Raw genomic sequence first — 23,343 nt, forward strand, 5'->3', positions numbered from 1 at the left:
TCTTTAGGTTAATATCTTCCTTATACTTCTTTAGGTAGGTTAATGCTATAGTAGGTATAGAATTAACGGGGTGTCGTACGTCAAAGGTAGGTAGGATTTTCGGTTTTATAGGATCTTGTAGGTTTGCTATTAAGAGGTAGGCAATTTAAGATATTGTTTAACGCGTTTTAGACGTTAACTTAGGACCCTAGGTTTAATAACACTTCTAACCTAAAGTACTTAACTAAATCTTCGTAAACGCGGTTATTCTGCGTAATAAACGCAACTTGGTATCTCCTAGTACTTAGTAATATTTCTATTACTAGTTTTCCGCAAGTCTAAGGTAGCATAGTATTGCCGGGATCCATTTTATATAAGTGTATATGGCACCCCTATACGAGACTGTCTCTTCTGTTCGAAAACCTAGCTGCTCTATAGTTAACTGTGTATTTAACCACTAATTAGTATTAGTTACACAGGGTAACTCACTAATAACGACTACTCGAGTAGGGTTATAGTGATGTTAGTTAATAAAGCTTATTAATTAAAATGAGGAAGGGTAAGGAACGTAAGGCTCCTCGCCACGCTAGTGCCGCGGCGACACGTGATAGCAACTTGCCATTACGTGACGGCAACTTGCCTTATTCCCGACACTAATAGAGAGATAAATATTTTAAAATTAATAAAGGTGCTATTATAGAAGAATAGGTCTATAGTTTATATAGTGTCTTTACTTAATTAAGATATTTTATAGCTAACCTTACTAGCTTTAATAGGGTATTAGTTAAAGTTTATTAAAAGTTTAAAATAAAGCTTAGTTATAAAGGAATATAGGTTATTTTTATTTTTATTAAATATTAAAGGGTTAGTGAGCTTTTTAGATTTTATAGTAGGTACTAGGTTTATTATAAGTATAGATTAAGCTACCGTTACTAGTTTGCGGTGTATATTTAATAGGGTAGGTTTATATACTATTATTTTAATCTTATTTATAGGTGTTACTATTAGGTTATAGAGTTCTTTATAGATTACTCTAATTGATTACTAGTATTAAGCTTTTAATATTACTCGCTATTAGGGCAAGGTATCTATAAAGGACTATTATATTATAGTTAACTGTTCCCTAACTAGGGCTATAATGCTTATAGTTAATATAGGGAATTTAAGTTTATATGCTATTTTAATAGTAGTTATTTTAATATAATGTAATATAAAGGCGCAAAAAGACTTTAAAGAAGATTTAAAGAAATAATATAAATTCTATTTAAATTTAAGGGTATATAGCTCTTACTAAGAATAAGACGTTATATAAAAAGAGAAAAAAATAATAAGAGAATTATATAATTAAATAGTTAGGGGTCTTAGTGGTTAATATATATATATATACGCACGCGGTCTTTAATAGACTTTAATAAAATTTAATTAATCTAGTAGAACTTAATAGAAGTTAATTAAGCTAGTAGAATTTGGCAGAATTTGGTTAAAGCGTCGGAATTTATCTATTGAGTGTTTTACTAAGACATTCCTACTATAACTGGGCTAGTCCTGTTATATATATATACATTTAGTAGCGGTACTACTGCTTTGCATATATAAGTTAATTAAGTCTTTTATTATATTTTTTACTATTAAATTATAGTTTTAGCATTTAATAAGCTATATTTAAATTTTTATAAAATTCTATAATAAGGTTATTAAGTTATAGGCGGTATAAAAAGGTGTATTTGGGTATATTTTGGTGAGGAAAACCGTGTATTAAGTGGGACCGTGCACGGAGTAGGGAGAACCCATAGGCCAGCTTGGCGGAAAAGACTTTTAAAAGGCACCTCCGTAGTTCTTGCAATTATTTTAAGCCTATATGCAGCCCTAGACCTTCGTTAAAGGAGGTAACCGCTTTACATACAGAATAAGTCGCGTCGCTTAAGAAACGTTGGCAAAGTCTCTTAGCCTATAGAATTAACTTTTTGATAAAAAAGGTTAGCGATATCCGCTTGCGGATATACGTATGTCCGCTAATTAATTCTTTATCTCGGTCTTAGACGATTAACCAATTATAAGCTGCTTATATAACAAATTAATTATCTTATATTATTGTCGTCTGGTACACAGTTCGGAAATTTATTAGTCCCTCGCGCCAATTTATATATAATTCTTATACAAACTCACGCGCCATACTAAATTTTTAGCCATCAATTAACAACGAACTAACGCCTTTATAAAACATGCGGAACGTTAGTCCCCTAATGTAAATTTTAACCTAAGTTTATAACCTAAAGCTTTAACTTAGAGCTTTATTATATAGACTTTAATTAATATATATAGAGATAAGGTTTTCAAGGGGGAGACCCCCTGGGACCCTCCTATATAGAGCTTTTGCTTAATTTAGAAGTAGTAGTAAGATTAAGGCGCCTTAGTTACTACTAGGTAAGAATCTACTATAGTGACCAAGGCACCCTACTTAAGCTAGGCTTAAAGATTATATTAGTCACGAATATAGCACATATTTGGACTGCAGAGCTTTAATACAGAGCCCTTTGCGTAGGATATAATATAGTAAATTGTGATTTTAATTTAAAGCTTTATATACTAAATATTTTTAATGCCTAATAACTATTAACCACGTCATTACCCACCCAGTTCGGACGTACGACGACGTAATAGCTCGGCGACAACATAATAGCTTAGCGCTGAGTAATGGGAGGGAGGGGAGAGAGGGGAGGAGATTAGGGGTGGCTCGGCCACTGCAAGAAGGTCGTGATATTGGTATAGTATTAAACTTTAAAAATTGTGTCCCGGGAGCTTAATCGACGACCCCTATATAAAACGTTAATAACGTTTAATTACAGAGCTTTAAACCGGTAGATATCTTAGGAATATCTATTATAAGTAGCTCCGAGTACAAAATCTAGAATATTTAGTAGTGGTGTGAGTATGGGACGGGGGTGTATATTTGCGTTCCCAAATGTCGTCACGTGACGCAATTTTTAGTTGACGAAAACTAGCTGTTAACGTTACTCGACTAATACTTACCGGAGGCTTATCTGTCCTTTTTATCTTCTTTTTTGCTTATCTCTTTGTCTAATACTATCTATATCGCCACGTTAACTAATAGATCCCTTAATGGGGACTAAGGAGGAGTATTAGAGCACCTCCAGCTTTTATAAGAAAGAAGAAAAGAAGAGAGGAAGGTATAGAGGGAGTATTTATAGATAGGAGGAGGCCTGCAAGTATAGGAGATTAGACAGCCATAATATAGCTATTGACGTTACTCGACTAATACATACTAGAGCCTCCTTCGTCCTTCCTATCTTCTCTCTCGCCTGTCTCCTCGTCCGATGCTATTTATATCGCCACGTTAACTAATAGATCCCTTAGTGGGGACTAAGGAGGAGTATTAGAGCACCTCTAGCTCTTATAAGGAAGAAGAAAAAAAAAGAGGAAGGTGTAGAGGAGGGAGTATTTATAGATAGGAGGAGGCCTGCGAATAGGAGATTAGGTAGTTATAATATAGACGTTAACGTTGCTTAACTAACACCTACTAGAGGCTCCTCCATCCTTCCTATCTTCTCTTTTACCCGTCTTCTTATCCGATGCTGTCTATATCGCTATATTAACTAATAGATCCCTTAGTAGGGACTAAGGAGGAGTATTAGAGAACCACTAGCTCTTATAAGGAAGAAGAAAAGAAGAGAGGAAGGTATAAAGAAGGGAGTATTTATAGACGGGAGGAGGCCCACGAGCACAGGAGATTAGGTAGCTATAATATAGCCATTAACATTGCTCGACTAACACCTACTAGAGGCTCCTCCATCCTTTCTATCTTCTCTCTCGCCTGTCTCCTCGTCTAATACTGTCTATATTGCTATATTAACCAATAGATCCCTTAGTAGAGACTAAGGAGTATTAGAGCACCTTTAGCTCTTATAAGGAAGAAGAAAAGAAGAGAGAAAGGTGTAGAGAAGGGAGTATTTATAGATAAGAGGAGGCCCTATAAGTATATAATTTGGTAAGTACTAATAAGTATAAGATTCTCGTATAAGATGGGCTTAATTGCTTACTAAAATATAAGGTGTCTCTGTCACTACAGTGGCTACTACAGTAGTAAAGACGCCTTAAAAATTTAATGTAACTAACTACTAAGGCTGTTAATAAGTGAAAGGTAGACTACCGATATAGTGCAAACGATATAGTTATTAATATCGTTTATAGCCTGTTTTTGCTTCTAGTATACGCGTAAATCGTCCTTATATTTAGCGTAGAGCTAGTTATAAGCAGTGAGCTAATTTAGGTCTAGCTTTGCTATTAATATAGCTGTGGGTAGTATATCCCTTAATATAGGCCGACTTAATAGTTCTAGCTTTAGAAGATTATCTTTCTTAGATAGGTTGATATACTGCTATACCTCATTAATTTTGGCTATGTCTTAAATAATAAAGAACTATTAAATCTAATTAGATGGCTTATTAAGGATAAGGATAATTTTTAATTTAGTAAAGGTTATTATTTTTAGAATTGTCAGAACGTTAATCACGTAACGTAGTCACGAGACTACGAGGCGAGACTAGCCAATCTGACTCGGAGCAACCCCTGACTTCTAGACAACAATTAACTACCAACTTTAACACCGCATACGTACCACTACAAGTGATATTCGTGCACGTTGATAAAGCGAGTATACTAATACTGATCAGTAGACGTATAGATTAGGAAATACGTAATAGCAAAGCTTAAAACTACGTATTAGCTTAACTGCTAACGCGTCAGATCGCAGAGCTATCGCCCTATTTTAGTTAAAGGAGAAAACTACGTTACCCTTAAAGCTTAAGACCACGTATTAGCTTACTAATGTGTTAGATCGCCTAGAGAATCGTATCTTTACTTAAAAAGAGCTACGTTATCCTTAAAGCTTGAAACCACGTATTAACTTAACTGTTAATGTGTTAGATCGCCTAGAGGACCATATCTTTACTAAGAATTGTCTATAGTGTCTAAGAACTGTAGATTCGTTAATAGGACATATATACACCTTTACATCCTTACCTTAAACCTTAACTTCTTTAAACTAACAACTACCCTTATACCTACCCTTATACCTACCCTTATATACAAAGACACGACAATATAGAAATTAATTAGAAGGAAAGAATTACTAAATACGGCTATGGAATTAACCTAGAGACGGCTACGGATAATAACCTAACGGAGTATATAGAGACTAAGATGCACCTATATACACAATCTAACCTTATAGACTTTGCATTATAGATAGTGTTTTAGGAAGACTTTAAGAACTTTANNCNAGAGACCTTTAAANNAGTANAATCTAATACTAGAATGGGAATCCGTTAATACCTAGTTAAGAAAGGAGTATATATTGTTAAGTAAGATAAGAGATACTTCCTTAGTAAGGTGCTAACGGACGTCGCTAATAAAGAAGAGTTTTATAAATAGACGGATAAGGAGCTTATTGCGGCCCTTGCAGAGGTAAAACTAATAATTATAATAACTCTGTAAGACTGACTTAATTTAACCTTAGACAAGCTTACTATATCTTTAGCCCCACTACTAGCTACTCTACTAACTCCACCAGCTATTCTAGCTGCCGTACTACCAGCTACTCTAATTACTGCACCGCCAGCTACTCTAATTACTACCCCTACTACCCCTTCTAGTCCTTAATCCTCTAATTATAACTAAATCCACGCTCTTATTAACTAACTACTATAGCTAAGAGAGCAGCAGCTGCAGTAGCTATATATATATACACTACCTAAACTAGCCGTGCCTAGTGTGGAGTAAGGACCTAGATATAGTAAGGAGGTAGCTATAATTATAAAGATCTATACAGACGACCAAAAGTACGATAGAGTTAATGATAGCTTTAACTTTAAGCTAACTATCTTCTATAATATTTATAAGAGATCTAGCTTACCACCAGAAGGCTATATAGTAGCATTCCCTAGTATACTAAAAGGGCTTACTTAGGACTACTACTATAATAGTAACCTTAAGTTAAGACCTTTTACGGAAGCCTATAACTATATATAACAGTTCTTTAAAGGGCTAGAATACTACCGCAAGAACCTTACGGAGTAGAATAGTATGACCCTTTAAGGAGTTATGGACGAGAACCCTAATAAGTTAATTTATTAGAACTTCTAACTGCTTATAGATAAACTGCTAAAGTAACGTTATAGACTATATTTAGACTTTTATATAAACCGCATTCTTATAAATAAGTTGGTTATTACTTACTAGGGAGTGCTAGTATACCGTATCGCTGTCTCTAACCCTTTAAAAGACCTTTCTTAGTTAATTAGTAAGCTACAATTCTCCATTATTGCGTGGGAAAAAGAATACCCCCTATAAGCCTTAATAAGATCGTCTTACTAAGCCTTTTTTACGGATTAATAATATTATTAAAATGACCAAAATTAAGACCGAAACACTAATTGCTATAGTAGCAATCGCCCCTATAGAACTAACGGCAGACTAAAGGCTAAGTGCTATGTCTGTAAGAAGGAGGACTGCCGTTTATAGAAATATATAGAGGAGAAGCGTAATCGGTCTAGAGACGACTATAAGAGACGTTTTATTAATATTAAGGGCCGCAATAAGGGCAACTTTAATAACTACTTTAAATAATACGTCGCCGCCTGCGAAAGAGATAAAGAGGATAACTTAGACTTTAAAGCCTATATATACGATACTAACGACTCTAAAAGCAATGCCGGAGAACCTAATAATAGTTCTACCTATATTACTACCTTTAGAATACTTACTATAAAGAAAGCAACCTCTATAAGCGTAGAACTAGCTAATAAGGCTTATATACACCTACTTACGGCTTTAAAACTCACTACGGAGTCTACTACAGAACCTTATATAAAGACCGACCTATTTACCTATAGTATGGCTACAGCTATAGCGTTATAATATACCTTAACGGTCTTTATGGGAATTATAATTAATATAGGTGCTTTATGTAAGTCTATAGCTAGCTATGGTTAATTCTAAGCTCTATAGGCTGTAGATAAGTCTATAAGTCTTAACACGTTAACTAAGGGCTAAGTAACTATCTAATTTGGGATTGGAGCCTCTATGTCTATCGGAACTATAGACGTTAACAGCCCTATAGGCAAGATATAATTCTATATCGTTAAAGCAGATACACCTTTCCTACTTTACTTAGCAGATATAAATAGACTCTATATTAAATACGATAACCTAAAGGACGTCATTATTACTCGCACTAAAAAGGTGCCAGTAATTAGACAATTTAGCCACCTATTTCTTTTATAGAGCTTCTCCTTATAGTCTTATTTAGTTAAGTCTTTTAATATAAACCCTTATTACTTAACTAATGTAGAACTACGACGTCTATACCGTCGATTTGGTTACCCGTTAGTTAATAAACTATAAAAGCTTCTTAATAAGGCTGGCCACGGCCATGATACTAATAGATCTGCTATTAAAGAGCTAACTAGACTCTGCTACTACTACTAGAAGTATAGTAGATCTCTAGGTAGATTTCGCTTTACCTTATAAGACGACGTTAATTTTAATTATAATATCATTGTCGATATTATGTATATTAGCGGCTTCCCCCTACTATACGTGGTCGACAGAGTAACTTGATTTTAAGCCGGCAGATAGCTATAAGATATTAGCGCTAAGTATACTTAGGATGTTCTTTAAATATACTAGATTAATAGCTATTTAGGACTACTAGACTTAATCACTATAGACGCTAAAAAGAACTTTGTTAGTAAGGAGTTTAAGCACTACGCTGCTACTATAGGAGCAACTATAAAGTCAGTTCCAGTCGAATTACACAATTTTATTAAAATGGTAAAACGCTACCACAGTCCGCTACGATGAGCCTACTAAATTATTATAACTAAAATCCCTGAAATTAGCAAGGAGATGGCCCTATAAATAGCCTTTAAAGCCATTAATAATACGGCTAGCCTAGAAGGCCTAGTCCCTATACTCCTAGTCTTTAGAGCCTACCCCCAAATGGTTAAATTGGACGCGCTATTACCTTTAGTTATATAGCGAGCTGCGGCTATTAAGAAAGTAATAGTAGAAATCTAGAATGTTACGGACGCTTTAAGTACGATGTTACGACTACTAGGAGAGGAGTCGGAAGAAGCTAGTTGGTTGATTTAGGCACGGTCTAGGATAGATCCGGTAGAGCTATGTAATGAGGAATAGTAGCTAAGGTTACATGACATGCTACGTATTAAACGAGAGAAACGAGAGGAACTTACATACCTTATGTATAAGACGTACATTACGTATAAGAAGGATTTCATAGGAGTACGGTTGTGTATTTAAGGACCCTTAGTCCCTACCTAGATAGTTCCTTCCTTATAGTAATTCTCAGAATATAATTAGAGTTAATTTATTGGGCAACCACTCCACCAGTTGTTATTATATTGTTGACTACTATCTTTACATTTCCTATACACCTAGCCCATTAATAGAACCTATTATAGTTCCTACTATAAGGTTCCGTTACACAATTACTACCTAGTTACAGTATTAAATATAGAAAGTTAAACAATATGCCACCAAAAGTAGCTACTATAACGCCATTAACGGCGGCAACTACTTTAAGGTTAGGGGGTGACATTAGTATAGCGGACACTAACTCGCAACAACCTATAACAGTAGGACAATTACAGGAAATAGTGGATTAATTAATAGAAAATAATATAGCACTTAAGAACAGACTTAATGGAATTGGAGCAGTAAAGGTTAAGTTACCATTAATTAAACAATTCTTAGGAGAGAGATTAAAGCTTAAAGGATTTCTAACGCAGATGTATTTTAAAGTCATACAAAAAGTGGCTAAGTTAGCCACAATAATAGACTAGATAGCCTACGCAGGACTATTCCTAACGGGTTAGGCACTTAAATAGTTTAAACCCTACTTAATAGAAATACAGACTAACAGAATAACTACTGTTAATTAAGAGGTACGATTTATGTTTTCTAGCTAGGTAAGATTCGCGGAACGATTAATATAGATATTTAGGGACCTGGAAGCAACGACTATAGTAAAGAGAAAGCTTTAGGACCTAATATAGCGAACTTTAGTAATTAAGTATATAATATAGTTTTAAACACTTATAATATAGGTTAAATGGAATAATAAGGCGCTTATAGCAAAGTATAAATAAAGACTTAAGGCTAAAGTCTAGGACGTAATTATTCTAATAGAAGATGCGGATACCCTAAGGGAACTAATAGATTAAGTAATAAAGATCAATAATAGGATCTTCTAAAGGGAATAGGCTAAAAAGGGCCAGAATAGAGTTCCACAGTTATATAAGACGTAGAGTACGTAATAACTAAAGCTAAGTTAGAAACTATGGTATAGCGCAAAGCTAATAGACCTAAGTGGTACCAAAAAAGCCTATAAGAGATAGAGTAAGAAACTATGGAAACCTAGAGATTAAGGATCTAGTGATTATAGGACTAAGGAGTAGAGGCCAAACTAGGGATCTTAATAGTAGAAGATATTTAGGCGGACTCTATAATAAAGTTAATGGTTTAGAGACGAAGCTTATATAAATTACGGAAAATAAGGTTACTTCGTAAGGGATTATAAAAATGGTTAGAGTTACTATATAATAAAGGGAACTAGACTAATAGCATGTAATATATACGTATAGAGGGATAATAGTGTACTATAAGGAACAAAAGAGTGTTTAATTAAAAGTTTTATATTTTATTACAACAACGCATGCCAAATTTATAAAGACGCTAAGTATGGCGTAAGCTATTGGCCACAAGAGCTAGAGTTAAAAGGACTTAGAGGAACTAAAGAGTTAGATAAAGAATAAGATCAACTCTATAAGCTGGATTAAGATATTACAGTAATATACGGATAATGATTAGTAATAATAATAATGGAGTTAGAGTACTTATTAATTAATAGTGACGAGGATAGTAAAGGAACTAACTGGGGGTATCTAAACCTTAATAGTGTAATAGAAGTAGAGACTAAGACCGCCATAAAGCAAGGTTTAGTAACGGGTATTATAACACCATTGGATACGGCATCTATCGCTTTACGAAACGGAAGGAGTAATATTTAGAGATAATTAAGTAAGCAGATAACTGCTAGTGCTAGCTTACCACTTAATAAAGGTAAAAGGCCAAAGGCTTAAGATTCTTAAGATAAGATAAGAGATAACTAAGATTCTTAAAATAAGATAAGGCAAGCTTAAAGACCTATAACGGACAGAAACCGATGGAGCAGAGTAGTAGCTTAGTTTAAGGACATATAAATGAGCTCAGGACAAGAATTCCTAACGGTATAAGACTTTTAAGATGAGATAAGTGAGATCTAGGACTCTTAAGATAAGATAAGGACACTAGTAACGCCTAGTTGGACTAAGGTAGGAGCTAAACTTAAGATAAAAGCAAGCTTAGGATTAAAGAATCTAAGGGACTAAGAATTTGGAGCATGAATTAGGACACCTATAAGCAAGAGGTAAGGAGCTTCTTTATAGATTAGAGAATCTATAGCGTAAATAGTAATCAGACTAGGAGATAGATATATAGACCTAAAAGACTTACTAGGGGAATATAGTGTTTAGCCTAAAGATCGAAAAGTTAATACTAAGATTAAGAAGTACGAAGACTTTAAGGATCTACTTATAAGACGCGATATAAAGGAAACCATAGAGGAATTTAGGGTAAGAATTACCTCATGGCAAGAATAGAAACTAGATAAGAGATCTAGTATATTAGGACGTATAAGGGACAGAGCGCTAATATAAAGAATTACTAATAGGCCTAGAGTAGGCATACTAAGAGCTAAGTGGCTTACTAAACTGGAATAAAAAGAGAATCTAGGGATTCCTACTAGGTTTAAGGAATAATATACTAAAGGCTGTTATAACGTAGTAATAAAAAGATATTTCCTTACGGACGAGCCGTATATACTTAAGTAGCTATACTAAAAGTGGTATAGGCAACGACATAATAATAAGTAGGAAGATTTCTATATGTGGTTAGACGAAAAAGTTATCTAAGACCACCTAATTACAGAAAAGGCTATAACTTATATTAAGGGAGCCTTAATTATAATATTAAAGGATTTAGAGAAGTAATTGGAGGACTAGAGAAGTAAAAGGTAAATTTTAGTACCCGTAAACGAAGTCGCAACGCTTAGATTAACACAAGAAAGGTTTAAACTTAAGGATAAAGATAAGCCAAGAGTTAACCTAAGACACTAAGTATATTATACCCTATCGTAAATAGTATGTGTAAATAATGCGTGTAATATACATAGAGCACCAAAGGACAAAAATTAGAAGTATTTAATAAGGATGTATTGGATAACGGACGAGGTAAAATATTAAAACGCTAAATACATATATAGTTGGCACCTAGTAGAAGTTTAAGAATAAGGGGACTTAATACTTTAACCAGGAAGATTCCTTACGGAAGAATGCCTAGATAGATAACAATAGTAGGAATATCTAGAGAATACCTATCTATAGTATATTAAAGACAAAAAGCGAACTAAGTATTAGCCTAAGTTGGACTAAGTATAAACAGGATCTAGCAGCTAGTAGTTAGGAAAAGTAGAGGCCCATAGGACTAAAGGGAGCTAGTAGTAGAGCCTTAAACCCTTAAAGGAATTTAAAGACAACACCTAAATTTATAAGTTAAATAGCAAGATTAATAGTTTAAGGCATTAATAGATAGTGGAGTAATAAGGAACCATATCTTACTAGCAGTAGTTAAAAGAATAGGGTTACTATATAGACAGAAGGAACGTTCTTACCTATTAGTAATAATTTTAGGAGATCTAATAGCCTATGGAGGAGGCATTATTAATCTTAAAATAGGACCTATTTAGCTAACCATTAAAGGAAGACAAGTTAAGATATCTTTTAATATATTACCATTAGGGAATAATAAGGCAGTACTAGGAATGCCTTAGTTACAGGAATATAATCTAAAGATTAATTGGGTTATAGGTTAGGTTAATATTAGAGATACACAACGCCATAAAATACAACAATAAGCCAAATTAGTATGGTACTAAGTAGGAGCAACCTACGAGGAAATAGAAAAAGGACTAAGCTATATACCAAAAAAATACTATAAGTATGGTAAGGAACTATGGTCACCTAAGAGTAAAAAGCTATTAGAGTATATAGTATAGGACTATAAAATAGAATTAGAACTAGGAATAAGTCTAAGGTTCTTTCCAATCTATAAGCTTACCGAAGAAGAAGGTAGAGCACTAAAAGAGTTTATCTAAGAAAACTTATAAAAGGGATATATTAGACTATCGTAGTCATTAGCGGGTTATCTAGTACTGTTTATACTAAAAAAGAATAGCAAACTAAGGCTATATATCAACTATAGATAGTTAAACAGCATCACTAGAAAGGATAGGTATCCTTTACCCTTAATTAGCGAAATCTAAGATAGGATAGGCAATGCGCAAATCTTTACGAAGATAGATCTAAGATAGGCGTACCATTAGATTAGGATTAAGAAAGGCGACAAATAAAAGGCAGCCTTTAGGTTAAAGGAAGGACTATATAAGCTATTAGTTATGCAATTTAGGCTTATAAACGCACTAGCAATGTTCTAAAAGCGTATTAATAATATATTAGGAGAACATTTGGATGAATTTGTTATAGTATACCTTAATAATATTATCATCTACTTAATAAGTAAGGAAGAACATGGAGAACACGTTAAATGGGTCTTAAAGAGACTATAAGAAGAATAGATGCTAGTAGTAATTAAGAAATACAAGTTCTTTACTAAGAAGACCGATTTTATTAAATTTATTATTAAACTAGGCTAACTTAGCATAGATCTAAAGAAGATTAAGGCCATAGTAAATTGGTAAGAATTAGAGAATATTACGCAGTTAAGATTGTTCCTAGGGTTTTATAATTACTGCAGAAGGTTTATAGCTTAATGGTTAAAGGATATTAAGCCGTTTATATAACTAATAAAGAAAGAAGAACTATGGGCATGGGGAGAGGAACAATAAGAACTCTTTAAGAAAGTTAAAGAGTTATTTACCTAGGAGCCAGTTCTTAAGATTTACCAACTAGGACTAGAAACGGTTATAGAAACAGATATATTAGACTTTGTACTAGGAGTATATTTTATATAAAAGTATCTAGATAGATGGCATCCAGTGGTATATTATAGTTGGAAAATAATATTACCAGAGCTAAACTATAACATCTATAATAAGGAGTTATTAGGTATAGTTATAGCACTAAAGGAATAGAGAGCGTTCTTATAAGGCATAGAAAAACCATTTATAGTTAAAACGGATTATAAGAACTTAACAGGATTCCTAACGACAAAGGAACTTAATTAAAGATAGGTTAGATAGGCAGAGATGCTTATAGAATACTATTTTAAGATTTAGTATACTAAGGGTATAGATAACACGCGAGCCAATACATTAAGTTAAAAAGCTAAACTATAGAATAATAATAAGCTATTAGGGGCTTTACTGCGAAAAGACATAGATAGACTAATTAGGTATAATTATCTAAAAATCGCAGTAACTTAAGAGAATAAGTTAGAAAAGGTCTACAAGACACTAAAAAGCTTTTAGGTATAAAGAATTCTAGAAGCATAGCTAGAAGATCTATAGATAGATATATACAAAAATTAAGAAGTAAAGTATATCCTAAGAAGCATAGCAGAGAAGTTCGTGGAAGACTTCTATAAGGGACTAACTTAAAAATACAACGGAGCTACGGGCTTAGTGTTAAGACTCTAGGAGGAGTATATTATTAATGGAATCTAGAGGATAGCTAGAAGGGTTATTAAAGAATATCCAGATTACTAAAGGAATAAACTAATAAGGTATAAGCCGTATAAAGGGTTATAACCTATTAAAACACTAGAGAGACCATAGGAGGTCATATTATAGGACTTTATTATTAAGTTGCTAAAATTAAGAGATCCTATTACCGGACAAGATTACAACGCAATCTTAGTAATAGTAGACAAGCTTATAAAGTAGGGATACTTTATAGCATATTTAGAAGAAATATTAGTAGAAGATATTACTAGAATCTATATTAAGGAAGTGTTTATAAAACATAAAGTACTAAGTAAGATCATATTGGACAGAGATCTAAGATTTATAGTAGCATTCTAGGAAGTATTCTTAGTAGAGCAAGGAGTTTAAGTAGTAACTTCCACCATATATTATCCGCAGATAAATAGTTAAACGGAAAGATTAAACTAGACACTAGAGCAGTATCTAAGGCATTATATTAATTACGCATAAAACAATTAGGTATTACTATTATTAGTTACACAGTTTACATATAATGCAACACCATAAGAAGGAATAGGTATGTTACTATTTAAGGCGAATTATGGATACGAGCTAAGAACATTATTATCGCTATATTAAGTAAAGAAGACAAGTAGTAAAGCTAAGTAAAGAATGGAGACTTTAATAAATCTTTATGCAAACCTTATAGAAACAGCTAAGGTGGTACAGTAAAGAATAAAAAGGTACTACGACGCTAAGAGATCTAAGGGACTAGATCTTAAGGAGGGAGATAAAGTATGGCTACTATATAAAAATTTCAAAAGTTAACGACTAAGTAAGAAGTTGGACCACGTCAGACTAGGACCTTTTAAAATTATATAGAAAATTTCACTGGTTACGTTTAAGTTAAACCTACCAGCTAAAATAAAGATCTACCCTATATAGCATATTGTAATGCTAGAGCTAGTATATAGGAATGTTAAGCTACTAATCTACAAGGCAGACACGTATAGAGGACGAGAAGAAGACAAATAGTAAGTTTTAAAGATCGTTAGTTATAAGGACGTAGACGATAAAACATAGTATAAGGTTAAGTGGATAGGCTACACTAAGACTACCTGGGAGCTACTAGAAAATTTAAAGAATGCTATAGAAAAGGTATAGGAGTATTGGAAGAAAATAGGTTAAGTAATATTAATAAAGAAGGATTATTAAAAAATAAGTTACCTAAGGGGGACCTAGGAAGAGCGACTACTAAACTACTTAGAGTTATTCCCTTCACTATAGGAGGAGAGTTAGTTCTCTTATTACCTAGTTCTTAAAGACCTTATTTTATAAGTTTCTACTCTTTAAAACGGACCTTTTTATAAACCTTCTTAAGGCGAAGTAATTAAGTAGACGCCGCAATGCGAGTATCTAGGGCCTTCTATTCCGCATTATAAGAACATTCTAACTTAGCAAGGGCTTAAGACAGTTTACTATCTAGTTATACAGCAGTAGATTAAACATAAGACCCTAAGATAAATTGATTAGGGAACCAGACAACTATTAAGGGTAATAGGTCGCGCATACTTAGTATTAAAGGTAGAGCGAACGTTATAGGACGAACGAATATTTGCTTTAGTGCACTCTAAGCAAGAGAATGGTTATTATAAGGAAGGACTTGCCAACGTAACGTAAACTAACCCCTCTTTCGCATAACGAGAACACGGAGATAGTATAATCTCACCAAGAGATAATATTGCAGTAATAGTGCGAGCACGATGTTGCGCGTGTAAAGAAGAAGTTACTTTAGGTATAATAAGTAATAAGGTCAACCAAATTAATTAGATAGATATTACACCTCTAGTAAACAACTTAGAGATATTAAGAATCTTCAAGGACGAAGATAAAGAGGAGAGAGATAGTGTTACGGACGCTTTAAGTACGATATTACGACTACTAGGAGAGGAGTTAGAAGAAGCTAGTTAGTTAATTTAGGCACGGTCCAGAATGGATCCGGTAGAGCCATATAATAAGGAATAGTAGCCAAGGTTATATAATATGCTATATATTAAATAAGAGGAACAAGTGGAACTTATATACCTTATATATAAGACGTATATTACGTATAAGAAGGATTTTATAGGAGTATAGTTGTGTATTTAAGGACCCTTAGTCCCTACCTAGATAGTTCCTTCCTTGTAGTAATTCTTAGAATACAATTGGAGTTAATCTATTAGGCAACCACTCCACCAGTTGTTATTACGTTGTTAACTACTATCTTTGCATTTCCTACACACCTAGCCTATTGACAGAACCTATTGTAGTTCCTACTACAAGGTTCCGTTATATAGAAGCTATAAGCTAAACAATAAATCGCTAATGCTTTTAATATGCGAAACGGACTATAAACTAATGCCATTTACGGCCTCTCACCTAATTCGCCTGTCTTAGTCTAGAGAGAAGGTAATACTAGCTAAAGTAGTTATTAGGACGGACTATATATACTACTTACCGTTAATAGTAAGACCTGCACTATAAAGCTACTAAATAGACCTATAACCTTCCGCTCTATAGTTATAAAACCCTACCTACTAGACCTATAAGACCTAGTTAAACTATAAGAGTCTATTAAATTAGATAAACTAGTACCTTTACTAGCCGAACCTTAATTATTACTTAAGGCTGAACTATAGCTACCGCTAAAGCGAGGTAGAGGCCGCCCCCGCAAATACCTATTACTTACGCCCGTTATAGACACAGCTATTACGGATGCTATAATAGATATAGGCGCTTTTACGGGTAATATTGCGGATATTACTAATATCGCGGATATCGCTAATATCGCTATCTACTTATAGGACGATAATACCGTAGATATAGCTAATACTACTATTTACTTATAGAACGATAGTAACACCTAATTTAGCGCTTTATAATAAAAGGAGGTTATAGGCCTACTTAAGAAAGGCGTCTTTAAGATTATTAAGCTACACGATATACTAAAGGGGGTTAAACTTTTTAATTTATAATTTATTAACGAGATTAAGAATAAGGGAACTAATAAAGCCTTTAAGAAATCACGACTTATTATATAGGCCTATAATAACTTAGAGAAAGAGCTAGTCCTTACTTAGTTACTAACGATTTAACGAGTTAGTCAGCGGCTAATTCTCTATATCGCCGCTATGCTACTATAGATATAACTCTACCTTTAAGATATCTTATAAGCCTATGTCCAGTCTACTATAAACCTAAACCGCGAGTTCTATGTACGACCACTATATAAGCTAAATAAATAACTAGGAATTAATACGGACTCCATTCTAAAGGTTATAAAGCCACTTTACGGTGTACCTAAAGCTAAAAACCACTGGTTTAAGACCTACTATTTATACTATATTAATTAGCTACGAATGGACCAGTCCATATACAACCCCTACTTACTTTACAGCGATAAGCCTTTCGGAATTGTTGGCCTATAGACTAATAATACACTATTCCTTATAGATAATACCTTTATAAAGGCTAAACAAAGCGAATTATATAAGGCCGAATTTATAGCTAAGGAGCGAGAGTAACTAACCGCTAATACACTAATTAAGTTTAATGGAGGACTTATTTAATTAATATAAGACGGGAGCATTACACTAACGCAAAGGCGCCAGTGTAAGAACCTTAGCGTAGTTAATACTACGCTAGCAGACAGTACTAGTGTCAGATAACTTATATAGAGCTATTTATTAATAAAATGGGTTAATTGATTGATAATCTTAACTTGATCGTTGATTAATATTAATGTCTTGACCTAGGGTCCCTAAGGCTCTATAAAGAAATTTATAATGCACGTGCCCTATATACGTGACTCGTGCACGTGTCCTACGCCTTAGAGAATATAGATTATCTAACATACCCCCTTAGCTTTAAGCTCTTTAAGGTTAAAGCTAGCCACCTTCTTATATCCGTTAATAAGTTAATTAAACCGTAATCTTATCTAAATCCTTCTGTCTTGCTCTAATACTATCCCTTAGGTCCTCTAGTTGCTTCTTCTTATCTAGCTACTCCTTAATATCTACTATCCTAATTATATTAATAAAGCTTTAAAACCTCTGCTTAGGCAGGGCCTTCGTAAGTCCATTAGCAATTATCTCCTTCGTCGCTGTCTATTAAAATTATACTCGTCTTATTGCGTATTCCTAACGTAGCTAATATTAATAGATGTTAACATATTAGAGCTTTGTAATTAGCTTTACCATATCTTCCATAATTAGTTGGAGCGTCTATATATTGTCATATTTAATAATTAAAGGCTCGTTTAGGCGTAATGTTATTACTTTAAACAGCCTACTAATAAAGATAGCTTCCTTTACTATCTGTAATAGGACTAATAACTTAGCTTTTAAGCTTAACGTCATAACCGTACCCTACTTATTTGCTCTTTAGGCGATTAGCCCCCCGAATAGCTTTATAATATATCCTTGCGAGCTCTTTCTATTAACGGAGTTGTCCGTAAATAATACGTCGCTAATATAGATAAATAATTGCGCTTTACTTCTACCGTCTCTTCCGTCATCTCGTCCTTTATCGCGTATTCCTTTATCTCTCCCTTTACCGTTTATTTCTTCCTCATCTCCTCTATAGTAAATTACTCTACTCCTCGCGCTATATAGGTACTAGTCTCTAATATAGTATCGTAGAAGCTACTTCTCTTGGTAGGGATATAGGACGGACTAGTAGATCTATATTAGGGGACGGACGCGTTAGACGGATCAATTAGTAATTAGTAGGGAGGAGTTCCAATTTTGCTATAGGAGTGTCTAGAAGACGCCCTATAAGATCTATCTTATACTAGTTAGCTATCTTCTTAATATAGGCTTCCTAGAATAGCTATAGGAGCCTCTGGCTACAATTATATAGCATATAAATTCCTAGGAACTATTTTAGCTCGCTAAGGGTACTTATCTAGTATTCCTTACTTAGCTCCTTAATTACTTCTTAAGCTTTCTTCTTATCTGTCTTTTATAGCAGAAGATAATGTCATTAATAGACGACCTTATTAAGATTGTAATGGACAAACACGTTAACTACATCTTTCTATATCATCTCTAGGTTAAATTTTGCGGTAATCGCCATTAGGGTCCGGTATATCGTACTCGCTAATGCAGTAGCTCTTATAGGTAAGTCTTATTAAGCTAAGGATCTACTATCCCTTTATGTACTTTTTTAATAATTACACCCCCTAAGCATTTGGCGGTATTATTTTAAGCTTAGGTATATAGCGCCGAAGGCTTAAATATACCCCTTAGCGCTTCCTTAAGGTTAGTCCAGTCAGGAGGTTAAGATAGGGTTTATTAATATTCCATTCCAAGAACCTTTATAAGACCTTACGCTTAATTTTAGCGAGAATGTTAAAGGCTTATAGGTCCTGGATAACCTAGACGCAGATACCGTAGTTATATATTACCTTTCGCATCTAAACAAATATCTCTTAATAATACTTTACGCTTCCGTTAGCGGCGTAGTAGTTAGCTTATATTAAACGCTAATAGACTCCCTAGTTAGACATATTTTAATAGTCTATTATTTATAGCGTTCTTCCATTTAGCATAAGATTATATCATCTTTTGTTGTCTTAGTAGTACTCTTATTTTTAAAGTAGACGGAACAACACTAGATTTATAAAGTCTGTATAAAAGGCAACGTCCTTAAGACGTAGGATTTCCTTACTTTTATCTTGTTGTTATTAAGCTTCGTCTTCTTATTTACGTCTAATTTTGGTAACTAGATTAGTAAGATCCTTATTCTATTCTACCTTCCTTAATACCTTTTTAATACAAGTATCTCCGATTATAACTTTTATAGGTCTCTTATCTTTAAATAAATACTAACAGTCCCGAATAGAGTGTCCTCTTATTCCGCATACTAGGTACTTAGGTATTAGCTTCTTATAGGACGTCTCCTTATCCACTAGTATTCCAGCTCTCTTTAAGCGGCTCTTATATACTAAGGCCTTTCCTCTTTATAAACCTTTAGTAGTATTAGAGTAATCCTTAATAGCTTACTCTGTAAAGTCTGCGTTAAAGGTACTCCCTCTTATAGTAGCATTAGCTTTCTTTAAGGGTGTTCTAAGTCCTTCTTATAGCTTCTTTACTACTCTACGGTATTTAGAAGATCTTAACTTCTAAGGGTTATTTAACTTAGTAGTATACTTTATATAATAGGCGTCGCTAAAAGGTTAAATAACTTTTACTAAATTTTAAAGCTAGATTTTATTAGACATTTAAGGGATCTTATACTTCTCTCCTAGGGATATTACGTGTTCCTATTAATCTAGCCATTAGTTTAATTTTAATAACTATTTAAACCCCTTAAGGGCTTTTATATACTGGTATTGTACCTTCTTCCTAATAAACAATAAGGTAGGTTCTATATTCTCCTTTAGCCGAGATAGCCATTCTTTAACTATTAAGGAAGGGTTAAGCAGTAGCTTCTTCTAAATCGATACTATAGATGTGATTTAGGTGCGGATCTTTTAAAGGTGCTCTTCTTATTTTAGGAAATACTTTATGTCCTAGTTATAGTATTATCTACTATTCTTATACGCTTTCTATTAATTTGTCGAAAGCTATATATATAAGGTTGCGTCCTTATTAAAATCTGTAACTTTTAGATAAGCTAGTTCTTAAAGTAGACCTTATTAAGGTGCTGCATTGTTTGGGTTAACATAGGCCCAAATTTGCTAATCCGCAAGGGCTTATAGTTGCTATAGCCATTGCTTTTAGTCTTCTAGCTTATTAAGGATGATCGTTATTAACAAACTTAATGTTAGTAGAGTTATTTAACTAATAGGTAAAGGAGGAATTAAGATAGTATTTTGTCGTTAGGATCGTCCTTATCGTCAGGATCGTCCTTATCATTGGGATCGTCCTAGGACAATTAAGGTGGAATCTCATAGAATCTCAAGAAATCCCGTGTCAGAATCGTCCTTTGACGATAAGGTTAAATCTCTCATCAGGATCGTCCTGTAACGATAAGGTCGAATCTCGTAGAATCTCGTAAAATCTCGTGGAATCTTGTCCTGTAACAATTAAGGTAGGATTTCTGTTAGAGTCTGCGTCCTTTAACGAGGTGTTAGAGTCTAACGATAAGGCAGAATTTCTTTAAATGATTAAGTAATAGCTGAATAGCTTCTTAAGTCGGCGGACCGGGCTTATAACTGTCAGATAACTCATATAGAGCTATTTATTGATGAAATGGGTTGATTAATTGATGATCTTGACTTAATTGTTAATTGATGTCAATGTCTTAACCTAGGGTCCCTGGGGCTCTATAAAGAAATTTACAATATACGTGCCCCGTGCACGTGACTCGTGCACGTGTCCCACGCCTTAGAGAATACAGATTATCTGACAACTAGCTCTAGAGGAGTTACGCGTAACCTACTTACGCTAAAGGACTAGTATATTACTTAACGCGCTAAAGGAGCCTATATCGCCTTAGTCTGTTAGCTAAAGGCCTTATATAACCTATCCTTTACTACTTAAGTAGTTAACCTAGTTAAAGACGATATAAAGAGTCTTAATAAGTAATTAAGCTAGTAGATTAAGACGTAAATAGAGGCCTAAAGTTTATTAAGCTAGATATTAATACCTTATAACTCCTAGTATTTACGGACGCTTTCTTCGCCAATAATAAGGACCTATCTTCGCAAATTGGCTATATACTTATACTAGCAGACGCCTTAAATAAGGCAAATATTATCCACTGGTCCTTAATTAAGTATAAAAGAGTTACTAGGAGTGTATTAGCCTTAGAGCTATACAGTATAGCGCATAGTTTTAACATAGGCGCTATAATTAAATCTACGCTAGATAAGGTCTTATAGGTTAACTTACCACTTATTCTCTATACTAACTTAAAGTCCTTATATAACTATCTCGTCCGACTAGAAACTATATAAGAGAAACGCTTAATAATTGATATAATATGCCTTCGCTAAGCTTATAAACAAAGACAGATTACCAAAGTTAAGTAGATTAATAGAGATACTAACCCTGCGGACGCTATAATAAAGGGCAAGCCTTATACGGCACTATTACGGCTTATTAACATGAATTAAGTCGAATTATGGGCCGTAGGGTAGGTTAAACGAACGGATTCGGATTTATAGGCGAGCTAATAGCGATTTTCTATCCCGGGGATGGAAAATCCTAATTAGCTAGTTTAACGGTATAGCAGAATCTAATAGGTGGCGCGCTCTAGGATTAAAGGTGGAGCTATTATATATTATAGATAGAAGAGCTAGTTATTACGTATACGCTATAAATAGTTTAAAAGTAGACTTAACTTTAGAGTATAGATTAGCCTTCTTTTTAGAGTTGCTCTAGTGTCGAAACGTTAATTACGTAATGTAGTTACAAGACTACAAGGCGAGACTAGCTAATCTAACTCGGAGCAACCCCTAACTTCTAGACAATAATTAACTACTAACTTCAACACCGCATACGTACCACTATAAGTAATATTTGTGCATGTTAATAAAGCGAGTATACCGACAAGAATTTAATAGGTTAAAAAGGGTCTAGGTTAGGGTCCAGCTAGCGTCTTAACAGAACCTTATTTAGACGTTCCGAACTTTTAATTTAATTTATTAGTTTATTCGTTAGTTAGATTTTATTATAGGGAGCGCGATTAATAACCCCTACTAACAGCTCTAACTACGTCTAATTTTTAATTTATAAATCGGCAGATCTATAGGTAATAGTTATTTTAAGCAGCTCTAGGTGCGGTATATATAAAATCTTAACTATAGTATAGAGAAGTTGTAGCTGCTAATATGCGGTCCTAAGTAGCGTCACGTAATAGAATTAGTTAGCATAGTTAAAAATCAAAAATTGATTAGGGAAAAAGGACAAAAAAAATCAACTACCCCTTACCGATTTTATTAATATGAGAGGTATAGCTAAGCGTGCTTATAGAGGGCTTTACTAAATATATATTAAACACCTTATATAGCCGCTAGGGTAACTAAGTAAGGCTATATAACTAGAAATAGGGTTCTTAGTTAGGAATCATTGCATTCTTAGAGGTCACGTAACTCCTTATATAAGCGACATTTCTGCCCTTTAAAAAAAATTAAAAAATTCCAAAAATCGATCAACGCTATAGATAGCAGCAATATTAATCCAGCAATACTGCCAATTCTCCCTATATACTACTGTATGTATATTAAACAGCCTTAGAAGCGGTAAGAAGGTAGGACGGATAGGGGGGTTAAAATTTAGAAAATTGGATTTCGTAGTTAAGCTATTTAAAAGTTAGGAAACTAAGACAAATGCCGCATTCTCCGCTTACCTCTAAGCTAGTATATAATTTACTATTTAGGAAAAGTCATTTATAAGTAGTTGCTACTACCTTTATATAAAATCTTCTTATTATACCTCTTTAGTCTTACTTATAGATAACTAAAATTGTTCTATATTAAACCTACGTTTAAATATAAGCCCTAAAAGCTTCTTAACTTATAAGATTGCTATATAGATTAACCCGGCTATCTTATTCTATATAATTATAGCACCTATTAT

The sequence above is a fragment of the Cenococcum geophilum genome (assembly GCF_001692895.1).
Source record: "Cenococcum geophilum 1.58 unplaced genomic scaffold K441scaffold_1, whole genome shotgun sequence".
Taxonomy (NCBI): Eukaryota; Fungi; Ascomycota; class Dothideomycetes; order Gloniales; family Gloniaceae; genus Cenococcum; species Cenococcum geophilum.